Source organism: Urocitellus parryii, chromosome 4, assembly GCF_045843805.1.
Source record: "Urocitellus parryii isolate mUroPar1 chromosome 4, mUroPar1.hap1, whole genome shotgun sequence".
Lineage (NCBI taxonomy): Eukaryota > Metazoa > Chordata > Mammalia > Rodentia > Sciuridae > Urocitellus > Urocitellus parryii.
The window spans coordinates 16,478,055-16,497,598 of record NC_135534.1 but is presented as its reverse complement, the minus strand read 5'-3'; the positions used below and the strand labels follow the sequence as shown (position 1 = coordinate 16,497,598).

General features: G+C 36.5%; 1 pseudogene; it reads left to right on the top strand.

Moving 5' to 3' along the window:
* Positions 1–1,109: 1,109 nt before the first annotated feature.
* LOC113176069 (olfactory receptor 9G19-like) lies at positions 1,110–2,026 on the top strand (annotated as a pseudogene).
* Positions 2,027–19,544: the final 17,518 nt, after the last annotated feature.

Sequence of the window (19,544 nt, the reverse complement as noted above, 5' to 3'; positions counted from 1 at the left end):
TAAATGGAGAAGTCACTGGAGTGTTTAGAATGCAAGAGTGACAATCTCACATTATGTTGGGAACCTCTGCCCACCACACTGAGAGGCTCAAGTGGGGTTTAGTATAGAAGCCAGGAGATGGCTGGGAGGTTTCTGCAGTTATGCCCATGGGGATGAAAGGGCTTTCTCTGGGATAGAAAGGTTGGATGGGGGAAGGTGGCCAGGTTCGGTACATATTTTGAAGTTAGAGACCAGGGGATGTTGCCAGTCAATCCAATTGAAAGAGAGTAAATCATTTTCTATGAGCTGGTAAAGCCTATTTCTGCGGTGGCACTGAAAGGAAAGGAAGGTTAGGAAAAATCCTCAATAACATATTTTTTTTTCTGTGATGTCCAGTAGACATCCTGTAGCTGTGGGTATTTGAATCCAAGTGTTGGGAGAATGTAGAAAGAGACATACAGTGAAAAAATAAATATTCAGACTCATTCACATAGTAGGAACATTTAAAGAGGAGACCATCAGGGGTGGTCAATTCAAGAAGGACCATGAATTGATTCTAGAAGCATTCTGAAATTCAAAACCGAGCATAATAACACTGAGAAATGCAACAAGAGAACTGAAATGAATCCAGAGTGGTAAATGATTGGGAAATCAAGCGAGAAAGCAATTTCCAGCAAGAAGAATATAGCAAATAGTGCACATAGATCAAATCAGAATATGACTCAAATTTACTTATTAGATTAAGCCATGTAAGGTCACTGAGTCTCTAATGGTGGAAGAGTAGCAACAGACAAAGTGGAAAATTCTTACATTTTACTAAGGAACAAGTCTATTTTTGAAAATTGATACTTATTAAACCAACATTAAGAAATAAATGGTAAGTGAGCATTTTTCTGGGAGCCAAGAGGAGGGAATAGGAAAAACAAATATCATAGTCCCTGGAGTTTTTGTTTAACTAGCTACAAAGTGAAAATGTTCTAAAGGATCACATAGATTATTGCTTTCTAGAGTTAAATTACCAGACATATACTATTACATATTTAGCACAGTTATTATTTCTTTGTGTGTGTGTCAGCAAAAATCATTAAAATGGAAATTTTTCACTCTTCTAAAGTGAAATATTCTAAGCCATGCAGAGGGGAAATCACACAGTGACAGAGTTCATCCTGCTGGGCTTCACACGAGACCCCGTGATGCAGCTGGTCCTCTTTGTGGTCTTCCTTATCATGTACGTTTTGACTGTGGCAGGAAACACCTCCCTCATAGGGCTCATCTGTAATGACTCCAGGCTCCACACACCCATGTATTTTTTCATTGGAAATCTGTCTTTTCTGGATCTCTGGTTGTCCTGTGTCTACACTCCAAAGATCCTAGTGACTTGTATCTCTGATGATAAAAGCATCTCCTTTGCTAGCTGCCTGGCTCAGTTCTTCTTCTCTGCTGGGCTGGGCTATACTGAGTGTTACCTGCTGGCTGCCATGGCTTATGACCGCTATGTGGCCATCTCAAAGCCACTGCTTTATTCTCAGGCCATGACAATAAAACTATGTGTATTTTTAGCAGCAGCCTCATATTTTGGTGGCTTTATTAACTCTACTATCATCACCAAGAAAACTTTTTCCTTTGATTTCTGCAAAGACAACATCATTGATGACTTTTTCTGTGACTTGCTTCCCCTGGTGAAGCTGGCCTGTGGCAGGAAGAGAGGCTACCAGTCTCTGATATACTTTCTCCTGAGCTCCAATGTCATCACCCCCATTGCGCTCATCCTGGCCTCCTACCTCTTCATCATTGCCACCATCTTGAGGATCCGCTCCACCCAGGGCCGCCTCAAGGCCTTCTCCACCTGCTCCTCCCACCTGGTCTCTGTCACCCTGTACTATGGCTCTATCCTCTACATCTACTCTCGCCCCAAGATAGTTACTCCTTTGACACCGACAAAATTGTCTCTACCTTTTACACTGTGGTGTTTCCCATGTTGAACCCCTTGATCTATAGCCTGAGGAATAAGGATGTGAAAGAGGCTCTGAGAAAACTCTTCAAATGATCAAGACTTTTCCTCTGAGGAAGGAGGAAATTTAGTTGTTGATGAGGTTATTTGTTTATCAAGCAGAGGTGCCCTTGGGCTCTCCTGAGATATAATATAATGCAAATTACAAGATTTCCACCTTTGGCACATGGTAGGTCAAGTATCTAACATGTGAAATGGTAATACAGAAGATAAAATTACAATAAGATGTAAGAATCTGGGTTGAATATTGTTACTCTACTTTAAAAACAAAGAAACAAAAAAATTCTCCTCTAACTTGAACATGTAACACTTGATCCTGTTTTTCCTAAAAGAAGATTTCCTTGGTACTTACAATCTGTTTTTTTTTCTTTTTCTTGTCACTATTTCATTATTGTTATAAATTATATTGGAGTAATTATATAAGCATAATTATAATTAGCTCCCATTCAGTCCCTGGTCAGAATATTATCTATACTGTTATTTCCTATTAAGAGGATCTAGCATATTGAATTAACTATTTAAATTCTCCTAGTAACTACAGAGTTTGACCACTGTCCTTTCCTTTAATAGGCTCTTTTAAGAGTTTGTAAATGTACTTTTTTCACTCAGAAACTTTAGTACATGGATATATAGGCTTCATGTGGATATTATTAGTGGATATTATGCCCAGTAAGTGTGCTCCTTTCCATCTATGTCTCTTTAAGAAATACTGTCTTTAAGTAAACCAGTCAAGGTTCTATAGATGATTTCAGAACTCTCTCCACCCCACTTTAAAATATATTGGTGAACTTATGAAGCCTACTGCATCCAAATAGTTTCGTTTTGATCATCAAAACAGTTATTATACTAAAAAAAAGCAAAAAAAAACCATGAAGAATAGACATCTATGAGACCTCATGACTCAATAGATAAAATTTTCCAGAAAGAATATAAAGAGTTATTGATCAAATAATAGGGTAAGCATGATATTGGTGCACTTAATTTTGATTATGTTTATGAAACAAGATAATGTTAATGAGTAGTTATTTTAAATTTTTTTTAAAAATATGCTGGAGATTTAATCCAGAGTCACTTTACCACTGATTCACATTCCCAGCCCTTTTCACTTATTTATTTGTTTTTTTGTTTGTTTGTTTGTTTGTTTTAAACAGGGTCTTCCTAAGTTCTTTAGGGGCTCACTGAGTTGTGGAAACTGGCTTTGAACTTGTGATTCTCTGGCCTTATCTTCTGGAGTTGGTGGGATTATGGGTGTATGCAACTTGTGCTCACTTGTAAATTAAGTGTATGTGTCTTGTTTATTTTGGATTGAAAACTTAAGAAAAATTTTAAGGAGCTATGATCTCATCAAATAGACATGGAAAATACAAGAGCTACATACAGAGAAAACGACTGATATACACAGCTGGTCACCTGTGTTCAGATGAAATGTGGAGTCAGGGACCTCTGGGTCAATCCCTGGTGAAAGAAAGAAAGAAAGAGAGAGAGAGAGAGAGAGAGAGAGAGAGAGAGAGAGAGAGAGAGAGAGAGAGAGAGGAAGGAAGAAAGGAAGGAAGGAAGGAAGGAAGGAAGGAAGGAAGGAAGGAAGGAAGGAAGGAAGGAAGGAAGGAAGGAAGGAAGGAAGGAAGGAAACATGAATTATGGACCCACAATTACACTATAAGTGCCAGTTGTAATTCACAGTGACCAATAGAAACAGTGATTTAACAGTGGAATTCCAGGATGCTTGATTCAGAAAACTAATGCTATCTTACTCGCAGGATTCCTAAAATGTGTCTTTTATTTCCAACTAATGATAATAAAATTCCTATAACCTATCTTCCTTTTGAGGAATATCAACAGGCCCAGATGACCTATGTCATTGGCAGAACATCACTTATTTTATGTGACTTGTGTGAATATGGAAAATTAATTACTCCAGCTGGAAACACATGTTATTAAAAGTGCAATATACATGACAAGTCCCTTGTCAAGACTTCCCAGGGTCCTAATCAGGGACACCTAACTATAGAGATGCTGTTTCAACCACTGTCCAGGTCTCCATTGTATCTCCTTAGGAAAAAGTATCAAGTTTCCTTCTCCAAAGAAGAATCAATACATTCACAGTTACTGTAACCTTGACTAAACTAGTGTATTTTAAATTTATTTTTCAATCATAAGAGTTGTCTTGACTCCAGATTTAGGCATTAACAATATATCCAAGACCCTATACAAAAGAAGAAGTGCAGCTAATAATGATCTCGGAAACATATAAAAAATAACAATATAAAAGTAGACAGACTTGGCATTCATGGTATAGAAAATGTTTTAGAAATGATTAAGTGTATATTTAGTAGTAAGCAGTATCATGATAGAGAATCTTTTCATATGCAATTTTGGTTTGGGAATATTAAGAGTTTTCCAAAATAGTTTGAAGTTGCAATATAAATGTGGAAGGGATTTACTTATTCAACTCACAGAAGATGTTTAAATTCTTAATTTTCACATAAGTTCCAAGATTTGTCTTTTGGCTATATGGGTTTTAATACACTAAAAATTCCTTTTAAAATTTATTTTGAATTTTTTGAGATATCATATTTGTACATCTTTATGAGTTATATTTTGATAATTCATGCATGTATACAACATCAATGAAATGGAACATTTTAAAAAGTAGAAATGTTTAAAATAAAGCTTCTCTATGCAAGAAAAATTCTTGGACTTAAATGTTCTATTAAAAAATAAGAAACTCGGTGGTTGTATTTGCCTGAGTTCTTCACAAGAAACAAAACCAATGGTATATCTGTGTATGCAGATGTATGAAAAGGTGAATCTGAGCTGGGCTTGGTGGTGTATGTCAGTAATCCCAGGGACTCAGGATTCTAAGGCAGGAAGATCACTAGTTCAAAGCCAGTCTCAGCAACTTATCAAGGGCCTAAGCAATTTAGCACAACCCTGTCTGTATGTAAAATATAAAACATGGCTGGGGAGCTGGGTTTGTGGCTCAGCTGTAGAATGCTCACTTTGCACATGTTCGATCTTCAGCACCACATACAAATAGACAAAATAAAGGTATTATGTCCACCTACAACTAAAAAAAAAAAATCTTTTTGAAAAAGGGGAGGAGGCTGGGGATGTGATTCAATGGTAAAGCACCTCTGGGTTCAATCCCTAGTACAAAAAAAAAAAAAAAGAAAGAAAGAAAGAAAGAAAAGAAAAATGAAAGAAAGAAAGGAAAGAAGGAAGAAAACATGAATTATGGAGCTGCAATTCCATCTCCTCTATGTGCCCCAGCAGACCCAGGAACACCTGGGAACTGAGGAGAGTCCACAGTACATGAAAAGTCCAGAAAATTTCCCATTTTATGGGTGGATAGGAAAGGTTCTTTCTTCTCCTCTTTCTTAACATTTTTTTTCTTGGGGGGTGCAGGGGCTTGAACTGATTGCATCTTTTTTACAATTGCCTTTCACTTTAACTTCATTAATTTTTCTAAATTTGTTTAGGAGTCAGTGGAATAATTTTCTTTATGCTTAGTGGTGGCCAATCACTAGTATCCAATAAAATATTCAAGGGAGTACACTGAGACCCAACAAATCCTCCCACCCCACACCTCCTCTTTCCTTTCTGACAGTAATTATCATTAACTCTTTCTTCATTTCCTAGTAGGGTACTTGTATCTATTTGCAGTGATACTTTTGAATACATCTGTAGTATGCACATATGGGCCTATGGGACGATATTGTACATTCTGTTCTGTGCTTTGCCTTCCTAATTAAAAAGTACTTTGGAGATAATTATGTAACTGCATACTGATTAATTAGTTACCTAACTAAATTTTTTTATATAAAGTATTTCTTTACTACGTGCTGTACTGAAGCCTCTGCCAGAGCAAAGATATATACACTGGAGAACTAAAACAGACACTGACTCTTCCTTCTTAGGGCTATGGTATAGGGCCAGACAGGGACACTTACACGCACAGATACTTATAAATTTTACACCAAAATCAGCCCCATAATTACAGTACATATGTGCTACTTGACTACCCATGATGAATACATTGAACCTGCTGTATTGCTTTTACACAGAACATTTTCCCTGCTGAGTTGAATTTGGAATGTACTCTATAGCTGTCAATTTAGGGGTACGAGATTATTTTTTAGATAATACAAAATTATTAAAAATATTATTTTTATTAAAAATACTAATTAAATTTAATCTATATAAATACTGATATGCCAATTTTATGCATTTTATTTATACTGCATAAATAATATATAATTTAATTCCTGCTGCTATTAAAAATACACTTACTTTAAAAAAAAGTGTAAACAAAACAAAGAACACCAAAGAATAGAGGATAATGATAAAAACCTCCTCCAATTTTCCCTTCATATCCAACCCACATGAAATTCAGTTTTCATCTAGTGACATTACAAAGCCCTCTCCTTTTTTGAATAGAATTAATCATATTACAGGAGTTTTATATTCACAGAAGTATTGATTAGACAGGAGATAGCTTTTTTTTTTTTTTTTTTTTTTTTTTTTTTTTTTTTTTTGGTGGTGGTGGTGCTGGGGATTGAACTGAAGGCTTTGTGATGAGAGACAAGCACTCCATCAGCTGGGCTATATCCCCAGACTAATAGCCTCTTTTGACAGATTTATTTTTCCCTTACATTTACCTGCAAAACAAACTTTATTATATTTTCATTGAAGTTATATTTTTCAAACACTACTTTAATTTTCTGCATATATGGATCATATTACGTTTGTTTTGATTTTGAACAGTTGCAATGCCTGTTTGATTGTTGGGGTTTTGGGTATACTGTAGGTATTCTGATAGAGGAAACAGACAGGGAACAGACAATTTGCATGAGCAAACTCCCAGTGGGTAACTCCTGATTCCCACAATTGGAATGCCCAGCAATTCCCTGCTAAGACATTAAGATAACTATGTGGATGCACTGCCTGCTTTACATAGTGACATCTTTTGAAGGAGAGAGGCTCTGCGTTTGCATTAACCTGGACCTTATCTCAGTTAGCTAGACTCAAGATTAAAAGGATTACTGGCTAAAGTGTAGTCATTGGTGGTGGGTAATATGTAATTATTTGGGTTATTAAAGATGACAGCAGTAGGCACCTCTTTTGTGTGCCATCTTCTGTCTGTCTGCACCTTCCCTGTGTGTCTGTGTTTGTCCTTTGTGCATTTCCTCCACAAGTCTCCCCGCACAGGTGTTCCTTTACAGGTAAATCCCATTGGACAGAATGAAAATCTTGACCTAACCATAAAAGTGTCTGCAAAATTCACCTTTCCTTGTGCCCAGAAAGAGCAGATGGGCTTGGTGAGCACCTGTCCTGTCTCTACCATTCAGTGAAGGGTCTGCTCTAGACTGTAGATGTATCTGTTGGGTATTTTTATTTATTTGTTTGTTTGTTTGTTTGTTTGCTGTGTTAGTAAAGTGATGCACAGCTTTTCTACAAATATTAGTTTCTGTTGATGCTATGATTCATAGAGGGCCGTCCAATTTGAAATTCTACCAAATGGAAACCAATGATTCTTCATTTAGGATGTCTCCTCTTATTTTTTATACAATGTCTACAAGGAATGTCAGCCCATTTTTGCTTCTTTACTCCTCTTGCCAATGTTCCATGCTGATTTTCCCAAGTTTCCCCTTCTGAGTAGGTTCAAAATGGTAAAGCTGAAAAGAATTATTAATGTTTAATATTTGACTGACAATATTTTTAAAAGCTAAGTCTAGAAAGTCTAAGATCTAAGCCACCCCAAAGGAAATTTCACTGACTTTGTTCTTACTGCCCAAATTTCTCTGATAAAAGCTGTTTCAGAAAGTGTCAGCATCATTCTAGAAGTTTTTCATTTCTAGCATTGAAATGGAAAGCCTGTAGAGAGCAGCAATTCTGAAAAAAGGACCCCGATAAGGATTTATCAGGCCCTGTTCAACAGACAGGTACAAACATTTCCTAGGCACATTCTCAGGAGAAATCTTAGGATCCCGAAACCCACCTGCTCTACTTAGTGACCAGGGCATCCAAATCAAGAACTTCTGCTCTAAAGCACAATGAAACCATTAAGAGGATTATGTGATATAACATCTGAAACAGACAATGGCATGGCAAGGTCTGCCATGAACACTCTTCAAGTATTCTTGATTTTACTAGAAAAGCTTACCATCTCTCCAAGAAATTGCCTAGCTCTGTAGTCAGGGAAACCTGGACCTTAGGAAGCTCAAGGATGAGAACTATTTCCTTCTCTTCTGAATCTCTAATTATTAACACATAGCTGTATTATACACAGTTGTGCTTCAAAAAATATTTGGCCCGTTGGCTAAATGGCACATCAATCATTTCTATTTAATTCCATTTCTGATTTTATGCAAATTTGACATGTTGAAATTGAAAGTAGTAAAGAGGTCATAAGACATTGCACTAATTCAGTCACTCCTTAGTGAACTCTGAGAAAGTCCTCTTGACACTAAGCCTGCAGCTAAGGAGACAGATGCTGGTAAGGCCACAACGAGGGCTCTCATGTGCAAATATCTAGGAATGTGACCTCTGTGCACAGGAACAGGGCTCATGTCACACTACAAGATAAACAGCCATGAGCAATTCAGAATCCCAGAGAGGACAGAAGTCCTGTCACTTCTGCTATGTCTCCAGATTTCTGCTCTCTTATAAGTAGAAGTGATATAAAGAGTTTTGACATTTGTAAATACAGAAATTATTTGTTTATCTGTTGAAACAGCATCAAAAGTGTCCATTAAGGTGAATAAAGCAAAATGAAAAATAAACCAATAGATTTTCTAATATATTATAATAAATGAATCATTTGAAAGGATATACAAAAAAGGATTGTGACATTATATATACAATTAAACCTTGTACCAATTCTCAGAAATCTTTTAAAAATTAACTGAATGAAAGGGAAGGAACATCACTGTGGGCTCAGTGATGGGTGGGGAGGTCATTAAGAGGACTATTAATTCAAAGGTGGTGGGGGTGGGAAGGAGAATGCTGAAAATAGAGGGCTGTATCAAGGGGTTATCAGCCCAGGACTAAGGACAAATTTTTGATTATTGCAATATTTTACTTAAAAATGGAATTCCACCAATTTTCACCTCCGAATATTCCCATTTTCACAGGACATATTTTACATAGCAAAGTACTAAGCAAGTTTTATACAATATCTTCTTTTAAATCTACCCACAAACATATGAGGAAAGTATTTTTTCTCCTTGAATGCATAAGTAAAATGAGATTAGAGAAATTTAAATGTTACCCTGGGGTGCAATTGTAACCATTTTAGGAACCAAATTGACATGTAGTTCCATTTGTAGGTCCCGCTTTAAACTGTGTAATGTTTTGAAGCACAGCTTTACACTTGTTGAACCCTTTATTTTCACAACATTGGAATGCAGACAATCCTCTTACAATACAAAATAATGCTACCAATAAAACAGATACATATTTTAGTATTTTGCAGGCATGATCTATAACCTGCCTTACAACTACCTGGGCTGCCTTAAGGAGAACAGCTTCCTGATCCGCAACCATAACCTGCTAAGATTGAAACCCTGGAGTAGAACCAAGTGATTCTTACATGCAAAGAACTTGATAACCACTTGCTAATTCATTCTTCATGTTGGCCCTTAAGTTAACTTCTTAAGTTAACTCCTCGACAGTAATTCCAAAGAGAAAGAAATCATCTTCATTTTATATAAGAGCAAGTGGAGGCTTGACACTGTTGAGCACTGAGAGAAAACTTCCATCTTTGTTAATTGCCTAAAAGTCAAATTTTTTTTTGGCTGTTTATGGTTTGAGAAGAAGTCAGTCCTGTTTCCTAACCAATAAGGACAATCTATGGTAAAAATCTTGGTAGACACAGAACATTCTGGAAACAACTGCTTGGTCAGGATATTTTGTGCACTGGTTTCTAAGCTGTTTTGTGTACATGTCTGCAAAGAACACAAATGGCCAATGGTTACTTGTGTCAGGAAGTATCCATTTGTACATGGGATACAAATGAAGTACTGTGGTGGTTTGAAGTTAAAATACCATCTAAAAAATCAGTGATGTCGTCTTCTTTCTTTTCTGGTCCAAGGCAGCCCATTTATTCATGTATTAGCAAAACTTCATGTGTGTTTTTTATACATCAGGGACTGTCCTTAGCAGTGGATATAGGACTAAGCAAAATGGACATACCCTCTTGTCCTCTTTGCATTTGTGTCTTGATGGGTTATACCTCGGTTTGATCCCATGTCCAGTGGAGCCATAGAAAGCTGGATGGACTAGTTTATCCCTCCACGTAGTATGGCCAGTGGGACTATTCTCCACTTGCTTTCTATTTCTTTACAGTATTCCTAAAAAATCCTAGGAAGAGTCACAAATTAAAATGCAGACCATGGGATACAGTTTCTTAAAACAGGCAAAAAACTTAAAGAGTTGGTATCACTTTTTACCTGTGTGATTGTGTTTTTATTGTCACAAAGGTCCTAGATTACTTCCTATTTAATATATAGTAAAACAGGATGAAAACATCCTGCATGCACTGGGACACTTCTATCTAAAAAAAAAAAAAAAAAATAGTCCTACCCTCTCTATCCCTTACATGCAGATAGTTTTGTTTTGTTTTGTTTTGTTTTCAGTGCTGTGGATCAAACCCAGGGCCCCACAAGTCAAGAGCTCTAGAAGTGAGCTGCAATGCAAGTCCCCTACCCAGAATCTTGATAGACATTTGTGCATTGAAGTAGGCTTTTAAAATTATATGTTATATAATACAGAATAGACATATACTGTCTACTATGTATAATGTCTACTATGTCTATTCTGTATTTATACATATATAATTATACATTTTATGTGCCTTGCAATTTAATTTTGTCATTATAAACGTTATATACACTATATGAAAGTATTTTATATACTATGAATAATTCCTGTGAAATCAGTTCACATGTATTTGTACCAAGGACAAAAAGAATAGTTTGGAAGGTCAATACTGTGAATACTCTGGCAATGTGGACCCCATTTTTGCTCTTCTTGGGTTGAACCTATGGATTATTTTGATTCTCTCCACTTAGATTTGCTCGTGATTCACACTTTGCTTCTCTTCCTGACATTATGATATATATCCCCCGACGAATACCTGAGGGGCTACCTCCTGTGATTATGGAAGAAGAAATGGCATCACCTTCTAACCCATGGGGACTTTAGCTTTTCTCCTGGGTTATGAACAACTTGGCCTTTCTTACCTTGGAAATAAATGGAAAAAGTTTTTTATTCTCTGTGTCTAAATTTAATTATCTCCTTTTCAAATCTGACCTCAACATCAGTTTTATTGTTGATAGATTTTTAAATTAACTAAACATCTAACTGTATTTTTAAAATATATTTCTCACTTCTTGAATAATGTCTTTGTAGTTTCAGGATCATTCCCTTAGCCTTACTTCTAAATTTTTATGCCTTAAAGGAGCACACTGGGTTCTGGAAATACTTAATTAGACATGAATAAACTCCCTTGTAGCATAAGTTCCTTATTACTAATTGTATTTGATTGAAATAAATACATTGAGATTAAGAAAATTTCTATCACCTGAAAAATGGAAGTAAGATTCCTGCTTAGTGTTGATCACATCTCAGGGGCTTAGCACAGACAATGCCCTCATTTGGTGTTGGTTGTGGCAATTAAATCTTCTCTATTCCTGGTAAAAGCTCTCTAAGCCACGGAGAGGGCAATCACATTGTGACTGAGTTCATCTTGCTGGGCTTCACAGGAAACTCTGTGATGCCCCTGGTCCTCTTTGTCATATTCTTTGGAGTGCACCCTGTGTCTTGGTAGGAAATGCCCCCGTCATAGTCTTGACCTGGATTGACACTTGCTTCACAGGTCCACATATTTTTTTTCACTGGAAATTTGTCTTTCCTTGTTCTCTGGTTGTCTTCTGTCTATACCTCAAACATTGCAGTGACTTGCGTCTCTGAAGACAAAAATGTGTCCTCTACTGGTTGTCCAAATAACTTCTTCTCTGATGGCCTGATTTGCAGTGAGTGCTATCTGCTGGCTCTCCTGGCTTATGACCACCAGATGGCCATTTCACCACTTGCTTTATGCCCAGGTCATGTCAAGGATATTGTGCCTCTGTTTGGTTCTATATTCCTGTACTTGTGGATTTGTCAATGCTGTAATATTAGCCAGCAAGACATGTACCTGGAATTTCTGTGGTGATAATATCACCAATCATTTTTCTCATACATTAGAAATGATTAAGTTATTTTGAAGAGAAGAGACAGGGCAGTGATGTGTTAATAAATAAATTCAGGTAAAAGAAACATAGAAATGTCCAAGCTAATTCAAAAGGTGAAGCAAATGCAATAATTTGCTCCAAATTTTTAACTTAAGTAAATTTCTCTACCATATAGAGAAATTTTCAAAGTATAAGTAGCTATGATTTTCAATGTATAAGTAGAAATGTTCTCATTTTTAAAGTGTCATTTGTAATTTTTCAATTGCTATGTTTTAAAAAGTGCTGTAGAGCATATCAATAAACCTGCCATGTGCTGAATATTGAGCTCTAAGTTTCTTTCCAAGGTCTCATGAAACCAAGCAATCCTTTCGTATAGAATATCATGGGGTTTGGGATTGTTTGCCTCAATTTGTTCCATGTGGCTTTTCCCCCTATGGTGATTCATGTTGATTAACCTGAATGAGAAAACTATGGGGTGTATCTCACTCTGTGAAAGAAAATCCTCAAGGAGGATTCAAGGTCCTAAAAACATACCTGTCATATTTTAAAATATGTTTTTTTAAACTTAACAACATAATCACTTCACCTATTATTATTGTAATATAGATGGCTCAAAATTTATAAATTATCATGTAGACCCAGGGCTTCGTGAATGAATTTTAAGGGGCACCTTATCAATAATACACTGTTTTATATCTGAGCAAATTTCTAGCAATCTATAACCATCTCTCATCATTTCCTCATCAAATAAAATTTGTTTATCAAAATTCATAATCAAACCTCTGAAATCAAACCATATTATATATTTTTCTTTCTTTCTCCAAGACTTCCCATAAACAGGAAAGAATTTTTTTAAAAAAATCTAAGAGTATGGAAGAGGAAAATAACATATTATAGACTTTAGACAACTTGATTCTGCAATATGAAGTTGTTTATCTTATCATTCATGCCATCAATGTCTCAGGGAACATCACCCTGATTTCTCTGATCTGTGCTCATTCTTGGTTCTGCACACCAGGGTAATTTATCACAGGAGAACTGTATTCCTCTATATCTGCTTCCTGAATCCTGATGACCTGCATCTCTGAAGACAAAAGCATCTCCTTTGTTGGCTGCCTGGCTCAGTTCTTCTCGGCTGGATTGGCCTACAACGTTACCTGTTGACCTCCATGGCTTATGACCACTAACTGGCCATCTCCAACCCCTTACTCTATTCCCAGGTTATGACCCTAGGTCCCAGGGTATCTTGGTATTTGTGTAAACCCAAGGATCATCACCATTGGGACATTCACTCTGAGCTTGTGTGGCAGCACTATCACAGATTTCTTCTGGGATCTGCCCCTATTCCACCATTCCTACTTCTTCATCACCACAGTCACCTTGCATATCTGCTCCACCGAGGGCACCTCAAGCCTTTCTCCACAAGTGGGTCTCTCCTGCCAACCGTTACCTTGTGCTATGGTTCATTTCTATGCATTTACTTCTGACCAACCTCTAGCTGTGATCTAGAACAGAGTGAAGTGGTGATGTGTTCAGTGCTGTGAGGGTTCCAGTGTGGAACCTTTTAGTGCATAGTGTAAGACATAAGGACACCAAAGAAGTGCTGATGAAAATTCTCACTGGCACAAAGCTTTATTTCATAATATCATTCATAAGCAATGGCTTTACCAACAGATTACATCCGCGTCATTGTTATCAGCCTATACAATGGATTAAAAATCATCGTTTTATGATGCAGAAAACTGAGTCTGTTATTCTCTTTTAAGTTAATTCAATATATTTGTTTTATTTATTTTTCAATGTTTTCATCAGTGCATTATATTTATACGTAATATGGAGGTTGAATTTGACATCGTCCTACATGCATAGAATATATTTGGCTCCATTTCATTCTCTAGAACTTCCTCTTTCCCCACTCTCCTCCCTGTGCCTACTCCACTTCCTCTGCTCCACTGGTCTTCCTTCTGTTTAATAATTATTTATTACTGCTTTGAAAATATACATAAAGGTACAATTCACTGTGGTTATTTATACAAGTACACAGCATAAACTTATCAATTTTATTTCACATTTATTTCCTTTTCCTGTCTCTCCCTCCTCCATCTCTTGCTTTTACCCACTGATCTTCCCTCTGTTTCAATGGCATCCACCCACTCCTCTTTCTCCCTTTACTTTGTTCTACCTTCTGCATAGTAGAGAAAACAGTTTTACCTTGACTTTCTGAGTATTTCACTTAGCATGATATTCTCCATTGTCACCATTTACCAGCAAATTCCATTATTTTGTTTTTCTTCATGGCTGAACATATATTCCACTTGTTCTTAATCCATTCATCAATCGATGGGAACCCTGAGATGGCTCCAGACCATACATCTAAGGAGGGAACTCAAAGATGCCCAGAGAAATCACATCAATAAACAGGATCTAGAAGATGCTTCTGGAAAATTTAGAAAGGGGGACTAAGGATTTTATAGAGGTGACACCTTTTTTTTTCTTTCAAGCTTTTGTTGTTACTTTATGCTTGTATGCAATGGTGAGGTTTGTGGTTACATACTCACACATGCCCACAATATGAAAATACAATCTGGTTAATATCATTGCCCAGTATTTCCCCTTTTCTTCCTTACCTCTATCCCCTTGGGTCCAATTAATCTACTCTACTGTGTCCATTTAGTTTACTCTGACTGAATTCTTCTACATAAGAGTGATTTTTCCTTGATGGAGGAAATGTAGTGAGAACAGTATGGAGAAATGAAAGCTGGGTTATTTCTCCTTCTCTCAGTAAAAATTGACTCAGAGAAAGAGTATATTCTGTTGTTCCTTTGCTGTGACAAAATTATAAATCACCCACCCATTATCCCTACTTCAGCCCACTATGGAAACCTTTTTCAAGCTCTTCTATGGGATCATAAATTACAGCCTTCTTCTCTGCAACAACCATTTCTTCTGCTACTTACCTTTGAAATGGTGCAGACTCTCAGGACTCTGTCTTCACCATGGAAAACCTCCACTTCTACCCTCTCTTGTTCATTGCTTCCATGCTGCTCATTGCTGTTGTGAATGAAAATTCTTACATACTATTTCACTTGCTTCATTCTTACTGATGTCACAGAATTTAAGTGAAGAGTCAGTCTAGAACATTGACTGATCCTCGTGAGACAAAGTGAATCACTCCCTGGAGTGGGGAACAAATAAAACCTAGACCCAGGGCTGGGGATATAGCTCAGTTGGTAGAATGTTTGCCTCACACGCACAAGGCACTGGGTTCAATTCCCAGCATGCACACACACACACACACACACACACACACACACACACACACACACACACAGACCCAGTATGATGTACCTAACTGTGTCTAAGAAACATCTAGAATTCTGAATTTCTTTCATTCTATCCTTATCCTCAACTTTGATAAGAGAGATCTTAAAATTGTAACTGCTTACACAACACAAACCCAAAGTTACTCACTTTCTATATTTTATTTCATTCAGACCTTGAACAGGTCAAGAATATAAAACATGTCTAGGGAAGTATGGTATTTTTCTAAAAAGGGTAAAATTAAGAAAACTAAAATGTATAGAAGTGACACTTCTTTTTTTTTCCAAGTTTTTGTTGCTGCTTTATGCGTGTATGCAATGGTGTGGTTTATGGTTACATACTATACATACACACAACATAAAAATACAATCTGCTTAATATCATTGCTTCCGTACTTTCCCCTTTTTCTCCTCACCTTGATCGCCTGGGTCCAATTCTTCTACTCTACTATTCTCACCCTGATTTTCATGATTTTACCCCCCAATCTTTCTTTACTTTTTCCCTCTGATGCTTCAATATTTGGAAGAAAATATAATCTTTGCCTTCATTTTCTTAAGAGGGAAAATCATTTTAGAATAACAAAACACATAAAAACGGTTTAAGCATAACTTAAAGGTTTTATATCTCTATATTTTTAAGGGGGCCCACTAAATTTTCAGAGTTTGTTATTTTAACTTCTCATGCAATTTTAAATGTTCTCCAATTTGCATGGATTTTCACCTGATTATGCTCTGTGGAGAGGATGATTTTTCAAATCTGCAACATGAATCACACAACTGAGATTCAGAAAAAGGAGATGCTGTTAGGAGATTTGCAAATGCAAGAGCACCAAGCCTATATGGCTAGCAAAAGACAAAAAAAAATATGTACAGGTTTCATATATAATGTGTATGTGTAATATAAATACTAGTTTTTGTGTAGTTGAGAAAGAAAAGTAAGAATACAAATCTTATTGAAGAAATAGTAGCTTAGGGAACAGTGAATACTACTCTCTGCTTCCTGCTAGTTAACCTTCCCATTGAAGCAGTCATTTTATTGGATGAGATGGACAGAATTCCATATATCTTTTAATGCTATCTTCTGGCAACACAATTCAAACATAATAGAAATTGAGGACAATGAAACTATCAATCTGGAAGAGATGCATGATTTTAGAGTCAGAGAAAGTCAGGTTTACGAGATGTTTAAATTGCAGATATATCTACTGTGCCAGGAGAAGTTGGCCTGGTCTTTTATCAATTAAATAAAGGAGAACCAATCAGGAATCCCCTATGATAAACTGCTTTAAAACCCCAAATGCATGAACTGAGAAACTTCCAAGAAAATTGATAACATTTTCCACTTTTGTTTGTGAAAAAAATATTCCCTTTATGAAGAGTCATGGATAACCAATAAAAAGGGCTTAGAATATTATGTTCCTTTCCAATAGGTAAATTTATGGACTTCTAGTAATTTGTACAAGATTAATTTATGTATACGATTTCACAATCTTTTATTGAGTAATCATTCAAATTAAGCATTTATTAGAATATACTAGAAATTGTACTGGTTTTGTTTCTCATGTTACTATATTTACTTTAACAGACATTTTCCTGATATCTGTTTCTATTATACAGAAAACCATGAACTTCTTTTATGAAAAAAGTAAAGGATACATTAAAAACACTCCTTCTGAGTTCTACATGTCTGTCACTATGAATATATTCAAGTGTCTTTGATCACTCTCAGTTAGTTTTAATTTCCCCTTCCTTTCCTTTTCTACATGAAACAACCTGGGTATTTCCTTTGGCAAAAATTTTTTTTCATCTCAAGCCTAAACAGATTGAAGAGCTTCTTTCATTTCATATTTCAATAAAAATAATGCTGACTTTAATGAGTAACTGATCAGGCCCAACTACAAAATGACTGAACATGTATGAAAAAAATTTGAGTAAGTGTAACTGAAAGAAAACTGGCACAGGACTGATCACACAGGCTCCCAAGGATAGAGGTGGAAAGCAGATTTATTGGCAGAAGTCTGTCAGGTTGTCTGTGCACAGAGAGAGAGAGAGAGAGAGAGAGAGAGAGAGAGAGAGAGAGAGAGAGAGAGCGCAGAAGCAGTCCAGGGAGAGCAGCAGCAATTCTCGCTTGAGTATTACCTTTTATAGGTCAGAATCATGGCCATTCATTAGGGGTAGGTTTAGCCCTTGCTACTGGCATAGCAAGCATCACCTGATTGGGGGGAAAGCAAGTTTCTATTTCTTGAGAAAAGAGAAGAACAACTTTTTATCTCTCAAGGAGGAAACAGAGACCAGCAATGCTATAACTCTTGAGAATAAGAACAATATTCATAAATTAGGGGTAGGGAAAACGAATATGGCTATAGTTATGCCAACAATAACTGCTAAAAGTTCCGGTTCATGAATTTTATCCTATAAGCACCTGAAGGGTCTGGCAACATTCTAGTGTAGAATATAAATTTCTAAAATGATGAAAGCTCTAAGCCATTTTTCATCTTGAGTTACTTAATAAATCCACTCATGACAAGTTTGTTTTGTAAAAAAAAATAGTAATACTTCACTTTAACATTAAGAATATTTTTACATGTAAAAAATGGAGGTAGCTTCAAGGTTATATAATCCTATTAAGTACATAAGTAATTAGTGGGATATTTGACAATCCCATGGGGCATGAGTTTTTGTTGTTAACAACTGTTCCACACCTTGAAGGCCTTGGGAATCCTGGATTCTCATCCACGAGGTTCTCTAGTATTCACCCATCACTATGAGAATCATAAATTTCCATAATATTCCTGCAGGATAAGCACTTTCTCCACTGAGACCTGATTTAAGTACTAGGTGCCTGATATCAAATAACTCCTCTCAACCAAAAGGAGATGTAGCCCACTAAGTGTCACTTGAGCCACTCTACTTCTTTCTACTAACAACCTTGATTCTTTCTCTCAGCAACCAGCTTTATCCAGACTCTAGCAAGTGCTGCTCCAGAGTTACCAAGTTGTACCCACAGGAAACTGAAGTTGTTAGTGATTGTAGTTCACATGTTACTCATATCTAACAGAGAAAGTATATTTAGTATCCTTTTTTTGGTATTTTGGAGCTGCAGCAATGGATATATTTAGCAGTGCACATTCTGGAGTAAGGATAAATTGTGTCTGAATCCCAGCTCTAAACTGAACCAACTATTTGAACAAGTTGCTTCTCTGAGAGCTGCTTGGCTTACCGAGGGTGGGGGTGACAAATGCATGTGTTTAGAAGGGCACTCAGCAAAGAGCACGTGTATAGTAAATTTTAGTTGTTATTATCAGTTAGCTCTGGTCTTTCCTACTAATGACCAGTAGGAGGGATGGATGAATGAGTTTTCATCTTCATTAATGTTTCATATTAATGCCTAAGCTCCTCCAGAGTGAAGATCACATCTTTATTAGTCAGCGTTATCTGTATTAGTTGCTGAGTAAGTTCTTATTGCTTGGTCACTGTGTTTAAGTTTCCCATGGTTTTACCTTTAGTTTTATTTATTCATTTAATTATACATAACATTGGGATTCATTTTGACATAATTATAAAGGGATGGAATATAATTCTCCAATTCAACCCTCAGGATTTCTCCTGTCCCTCCTCTTCTCCTCTTCCCCATCCCCTGGTCCCTTCCCTACAATCCACTGATCTTCCTGATATTTATTTTTAGATTTCTCTCTCTTTTTTTTAGTTAGTATCTTGAGGATGTACATGGTATATCCATATATGGACACAGGAAATCTTGGTCAGATTCATTCTACAGTTCTTCCATTATTCTTTTTGATATGTGAAAGCAATTCAAAATAACAGGGGAGAGGGAGGGAGAGAATGGGAAGGGGGAGAAAAAAGAGAGAGGATCTCATGGTTCTTAATAAAAATTTATTGCAATGTAACAGTCAGTAATCTACACTTATAGATCCATTACTTGCAAAATCCTGTATCCAGTGTGAATCCTTCCTAAGTTCCATAAAGATCACATTTCAT